This window comes from Corvus moneduloides, chromosome 3, assembly GCF_009650955.1.
Source record: "Corvus moneduloides isolate bCorMon1 chromosome 3, bCorMon1.pri, whole genome shotgun sequence".
Classification (NCBI taxonomy): Eukaryota; Metazoa; Chordata; class Aves; order Passeriformes; family Corvidae; genus Corvus; species Corvus moneduloides.
Window position 1 is genome coordinate 50561203 of NC_045478.1, and position 7388 is coordinate 50568590.

Consider the following 7388-nt stretch of genomic DNA (forward strand, 5'->3'; position numbering starts at 1 on the left):
AGCCTCCCATATAACTTCCTGCACAGGGAGGAGGGAAGAGGTGGAGCCCCTGATTCCTCTTTTTCTGTCTCTCACCCCCTCAGAAGCAGCGCTTCATGCTTCCCAGAAATGACTTCAGGATCTGGCTGGGCACAAAAACTGCTCGTGTCCACAAGCTCAAACAGCACGTGGATTACACACAGAACTAAGCTGCTCTCTGCCCCATAAAGAGAAGTGATCCCCCAAAAGAACGGGAACAGAGGAGTGCACCCTCACCGATATGCAACATCTGAAACTCTGCAAATACCTTTACCCAAAGGCCCTTCTCGCAGGGTTCTGTACTCCTGGTAGCCAGGAAATCTCACAGTTGGGCTTGCACAGGCAGGACCTGCTTGTTTTTAAGCAAGAACAGACGAGATTGCTGTAGGGAAGAAGGAGGCAACCCTGGTGAAACAAGGTCTGCAGGACTAAAAGTAAAAAGTTCCATTGTTGCACCACCTGATAAGACCAGCAACAGCAAGATTTCCTCTCTATTTCCTTTCTATCACGTATAACCCAGCCTTAACTGGATTAACAGTTCCAGTCTTAACATTAGAGTTCAATGCCCTGCTGCTGGAATGCATTCAGCCAGCAGTTTCATTTATACACAAGCTCAGCCTACCTGAGACCTAATTTTAAATTAAACCCGAGCTGAACTCTGTCCTGGCAAGAAAGCTGAGCAAGGTCGTTTCAAGCCAGCGTGTTAGAAGAGACACACCTTTATTTGCGGTCCTTCTCAACACTTGTCCCTGCAGGAGCTACCCCAGCCATTCATCAAGGCTTGTATCACCGTGGGCTTCAAAGAGCCAAACCAGCCATGGTATCATGGCCTGCTGCTCCTTTGTGGCGTGCCCAGGCATGCTCAGCACACACTGACAATGAACCCGGTGGGAATGTGCCAAGGCCTGCTTTGCAAGTTCTCCTCGCCTGCCCTTAGGAGACGACTTAGCAATCTGAGGAAAGAAAACAAACAACTAACCCCTATCGAAGTGGATTTGTAACAGTACTGGAAACATTCTTAATATTAAAAATAGAAATTTGTAAAGGGATTTTTCATGTCACCGTGTAGAGGAACCTTGATAGGCACGTATGTAGTAAGTAATCATTGTTGCTGTCACGTAACGGCTTAACTCATGCTCCAAAATTTCAGTTCATCAATTTAGAAACTACAAGATGTCAGGCTCTCCATAGTAACTTTCATTTGGAGCTATTGATTTGAAGAAATGCTGTTCATCTGCCTCTCAACATCGAATCCCAAACGGCTCTTTCAGTTTAGGAACTCAAAATAACTCATAACTTGAATTTACCTCATGTTTTAAGACTTAAGGCACCATCCATCTGAGAGCAGGAAATACTAGAAAGGTAAACGGAACAGAAAACACTTTTGTCAGACTTTACAGATACCAGGGGTTGGATTTTTTCTTTCTCCAAGCCCATTTCCCTCTGATACAACTAACATAGCTTTAGGCAGAAGCATGTAGAATGGTTTCCAAACTAAATAATTTTCAGAGGTTATATGAGCCTTAGAAATGTCTCTCAAATGCAGTCCAGGCTAAGCAACACCTGCCCGTGAAGAGTAAACAAGAGAAAGTCTAAATTAGGCTGAACAGAGACCTGGATGGCCCCCCTTGGACTGCTTCTGAAAGCTGAGCAAGTGCTTTTAAAAGTACCACATACAGGAGACCTCCACTGGGGGCTGCAGAGCAGCACAGTCTTGCTGAGGTGCTTCTTCTTCATCCCATAAGTCAAGCACAAGTCCTTACTTCTGCAAAACACCAAGCTCTGAGTGTTTTGTTTGTGCTTTGTGTACACATGCTGTCATGGATGCCTGCTGGTTGTGGATAGAGAGATTGAGCTTTTATGTATTATTCCCATGGTGCCAATGGTTTAGACCAACACCTGGTTTGAGGAAAATGTACCATCTTTACTGGTTTTAATGTCTGTCTCTAGGTGGAAGAAGCATGTAAAATTCTGCAGGGCAATTCTAGAAACATTCTGCTTTTTTCTTTAGAAAAAAAAAAAAGAAAAAAGGGGAGTGTCTAGGTTTCTGATGTTCAGGTGCATAGCAGGATTTTTTGAACTGGTAACATATGTATCTGCAGTTACAGAAGCACTGGCTATTCATGGATTCCTTCAGTGTTACCACTCACTGAACAGGGAATGAAAAAACACTGCCAAAAATAGTGGGGGAAGGGGAGGAAGGAGGGAAGGGAAACAACACAAAAGCCCTGAACAGTAAGTAGGGAGGCATGGCCCTTTCACTTACATAATGAAAAGGTTAACGTGAAGACTGTTAGCACAGAAAGGTTCCATTTAAAAATCCATGGTGTTTAAGTATTGTTCTTCCAATCTGAGCTGTCAGAAGTCTCCCTCATAATTTCATTTTCCACAGAAAGGTACTAAGTAGAAACTTTAGAAGTGTGTTGCTATTGTGTTTGAAAACCTTCCCGACCAAATGAGGTCTCAGTCAGCCACACAACAGCATGGGTTTCTGACCCATAACCCTTCTCACTCTGATCTTCCCTCCACTTCAAGCCCAAATGTCAATTTGTCTGTCTTCAATTGCCTGAAAAAGAAAAGACTGCTTTTAAAATACTGAGTCAATTTTCTTCTAGGCTTAATACAGCAGCACGATACAATCTGCAATGATATAGATTTTTTTCCTCCACCAGCTAAGTCTCTGGGGCATTTTATGAAATCAAATATTGCTAAAAGAGCATCACATAAAGAAGGTTTTAAAAATAGACTTAAAAAACAAAGAACAATTCAGCATATGCATTACCCATGTGGAGATGGTTTGGCAAATGCAACATGGAATTACTTAAAGTTTGCCCACAGCTTTTTTTTCTTTTCTTTCCTTTTTTGAGGGGCTTTTTTGTTGGTGATTTGGTTTTTTTGGTTGGTTGATTGGTTAGGTTTTTTTGTTTATTTCTACTTCTGGCAACATAATCATAGAAAACATTAAGCCTACACTGTTATAAATACAAGTTTCTAACCTAGAAAGTTATTCTTTATTTCTGCCTGCTGGTATCCAGACTAAATAACTTGCCAGGTCATCTGTCTAAAACAAATGGCCGTTTCAAAGATATGGTATTCTCTAAGATAAGTTGGAAAGAATTGAACACTTCACTAAATTTAATGTTGAGTGTGGTGTATAACCTTTTTCTAAAAGAAACTCATATAATTCCCTGTTGTGTGTACTCTTACAAAGGTGATATGACTAAACAAAATGACACAAGTGAGGCAGAAAAAGAGATAAAGATTTTGAAGGATTCTTTTTTCTAGCAAAGTAGCAAACCTATCACTTAGAAGACAAAATTTTCAAATGGCTGCATCCATTCATATTTTTAGTTAGCTAAAGAAAGATTTTCAAAAGTGTAAAATTATCTCACTTAAAAAATTACTAAAAGAGAGCTTGTTAAAACAAGACACAGCTCTAGAGGGGGAAGGGACTGCAGCTACTCTCTTGCCATGGGATGGGGAACAAAGAACATATTTGGTGGTGCTGAGGAAACAACAGTGATGTCTGCAGCTCACCAAATCCCCCCCCTCTGCAAATGCATCATTCATGCCAGTGCTTCAACCATACCCAAGAACAGATGTTTACATTTGCATTTACAATTCTATTTGTTGAAGCCAACTTTCAAACATTTGGAGTGAATTATAATGTGACCAAATATGGTCACACATTAGTCTCCATGTTCTAAATCTTCACCTCACAAATAGATAATTATTACAAATTAAAAAAAAACAAACCAAAAAACATCCCATGGTTGGTAACTACATTGATAATAGGTACTATTTCTGCTGCTGTGTTCATCATATGTGATATCATCTTACAGGCTGTACATTTGCAACATCTATTAACCATAATACTTTCTCATATGGTTCTATTTACAGATTTCTAAATCACACAGAAAACCTGGCTAAGAGTAGCCACATCAGCCACCTTCAACCACTAGCATATATATGTACAGAAGTAAGCAATTCTATGCTCTGAGCAAACGAAATTCTGAATTTCCTTTTGGACTTTTTCTTCCCCACACACGAACTCGTGTTCCCAAAATGCAACTACTTGAAGGAACAGGAAGCTGCAAGCACATGAAATGTATTTTCTGTGGGGCTTGCAAATACATAAAAGCAAACCATATTATAAATTCAATTTTTTTGGCCACAATTCCAAGTTCATTTTGAAGAAGATTATTTGCTAAATTAAAAGGACTTGTCTCTGAATCCATAGTTCAGTCATGAAAAGAAAAATGCAGCAATTCCTCCTTAAGACTGTTAAGATCACAAAAAGCATCTCTGAAGTTTTGGGTGCTCTAAGAGGGCATAGATGATTCACTGAAAGATTAAATAAGCTAATTTTCACAGCAACCATCCAATCTCATGCCCAAACATTCTTCCCCAATCCTCACAGAGGTCAGGCACAGACCATGACCCTTTTACAGCACACAAAGGTTGCAGAGGGAACGTTCAAAATATTAAGTGAAACACCTTTCTTCTTGGAGTGGGTTGGATTTTTTTGGTTGGTTGCATTTAGGGTTTTTTTTGAGGGGGAGCAATGTGTTTGGTTTTGTTTGTTTTGTGTGTGTGTGTGTTTTGGGTTTTTTGGTTTGCTACTTTGTTTTGCGTTTTTTTTTGGAGAAAGTGAGCTGAGAAGTAGCTAAGACTAGAGGAAGGCAAACAGACCATTTGGCCAGAGCATGGTCCTACAGCATTTGCACCTTACCTATCTCCATTCAAATGAAACAAAGACACAACACTTCATCACATGGGTATTACGAAGAGGTTCTCAGTCTAGCAGAAACATGTCACAGTCCACTGCCAGCAACAATCTAATTCATACAAACCACCCCCCCTTCATTTTGTTCTCTTAAATACTGTATTTCAGTCCACTAATTCTACTCTCATACTTAGTCTTCATTTCCAACAGAACCAGCAATTAATCCACAAATTATTTAAAACTAACAGCACTTTAAATGACAGAGAATTGCCGTCTTTTCTTAAATTCAGACAAAAAGGTAACAAATATTTGAAGCAGGCAATTAAGAATTCATACTACTCTTTGTAGAACTGAATTGTAAGTCTTCTCTGTAGTCACATATAAGAACAAGTTAGCATAATACTTAAAACACTGGGCAAATGTACTTTAAAATATCATGAAAATAGCAGGGAATCACCTGTCAGCTACACCAAACCGCAGTAAAAATTTAAATGTGATTTTTTTAATACAGAATCAGACAAACCCTAATGGGAGTCTTATGGGTACTTTCCTGGAAGAAAGAACATAGCACAAGTACATGGGTGTTGAAAAAACCCCTTATATCTCTCCCTACGTGTTTAAGAATCTAACCCTTATAAAGTTTACCCAAGCATCCAAATTAAATGTCCAGAAAGATTAAAGACTAAAAAAAACACAAAACCAAAGCGTATGCTAAAAAGACATTAAGAAAACAAAACTTTTCTCCTCACACAATATTGAAAAACATCTGAAAGACAACACAGTGATTGGTCACAGCCAGCAGAGCTTTATGGGAGGAATATCCTGTTTATCAAAAATGATTCCTTTTTATAATGGTAGCCCATCTGGTTGATCAAGGGAATCCAGTTGATGTAATCTTTTTGGGTTTCAGTAAAGCTTTCGATACTCTCAGAATATCCTTCTGGATAAACACATCATGCCATGGAGGAGCAAACTGGCTCATGCCTCAGGCACAAAGGGTTATAGGGAGTGGGGTGACATCGGACTGGTGACCTGTTACTGATGGGGTTCCCACAGGGCTCCATTCTGGGCCCTGTGCTCTTCAACATCCCCATAAATGACTTGGATGTAGGACTGGAAGGGAAACTAAGAAAGGTCACAGATGATACAAACCTGGGAGGAGCTTTTGACTCCCTTGAGGGCTGAGAGGCCCTGTGGGAGCCCAGAGTGCAAAGTGTGTTTCTCTGCCTGTTTTGGGGGGGTTTGCCCTCCTGAACAACACTGGTTTTGGCCTTTGTCCATGGGAAAATTTGCCTAGCCTCTGAAAAGAATTTGAATCTACAATGGTGTGAATTAGATGTTAGAATACTATGTAAGATTGTCACAGGGTGAAAAATTTAGAGGTTTTGGTTTTGTTAATGTAGTAAATAGATAAAAGCAAAAAACCATCAAAATGGAGGATTGTTGTTGTTCTCCAAACATTCTTCTTCTACTACTCCATATTCTGCAGTAAAAGTAGTTTGGGATGACTGGACAAAGAATTCCACAGTTCCTGGCTGTGTTACTAAATATGGTAGAAAAGAAAAAATAATGTACGTTTTTAGTAACCATTGGTTGATTTACCCCTGCTTTGTGCTATGTCTAGGCCACGCTAATGGCTTGTACTCCTTAGATAAGAATTAATAAACACCTACCTGGAGACTGAGAAGCATGAAGTCCCATTCGCCTCCTTTTTTCTCCTGGCAAAAATCTGAATGTCCATCAGGGAAGACAACAATTAATAACACTGACAGTGTCAGGCCCTGCAGAGAGACCTCGACAAGTTAGAGGACTGGGCAATCACCAACCATGTCAGATTCAACAAGGGAAAGTGCTGGATTCTGCATCCAGGATGGGACAATGCTGGATGTATGGACAGACTGGGGAATGAGTGGCTGGAAAGCAGTGCTGTGGAAAGGGACCTGGGGCTCCTGGTCAATGGCAAGTTGAACATGAGTCAGCAGTGCCCTGGCAGCCAGGAGGGCCAATGCCGTCCTGGGGTGCTTCAGGCACCGTATCAACATATATCAACCACCCCAGAGAGAAAGTAGGTTAAAAAAGTAGCAAGAAACATTTGTATTTGAAAAAAAGAAAAAAAGATTGAGTAGCAGTGCAGTTCTGCAAACTTCTGTGTTCACTGCTCTGAAATCTTGATTTCAAAGCCTATATATTTCATTAAATATCAACCTGTAAGACAATTGTAGACTGAGAAAGAAAAAGGGGAATGGGGGCACTGAGGTCTCTGTTCAATTCAGGCACCAGAACTAACTAATGAATCAACGAAGGAGGCAGGCAGTAAAATCCTTTCTCGGCAAGGGTGAGAAAGTTTTATGTTGCTCAGAGTTAAAATGCATTCTAGTTTTTTTACAAGTTAAATCCAAATTTTCACTTGCTGTCTTGCAAGCTTTGCAATAATCATGTACTGATTTCATGAACAGCAAATGAATCATTTTTTTAGGTAGATTCTGATGGTGGGAAAGGTTCTTGGACAGTACAAGGCATGTGACTGCAGAGTTTTAAACATTAAAATGTGAGTTCATATGATCACGTTATTCCAGAATCCCTTCACCCATTTATTCAGCCTGTTCAAATTTCACATGTATACCCATACATGTTGTTTGCATCT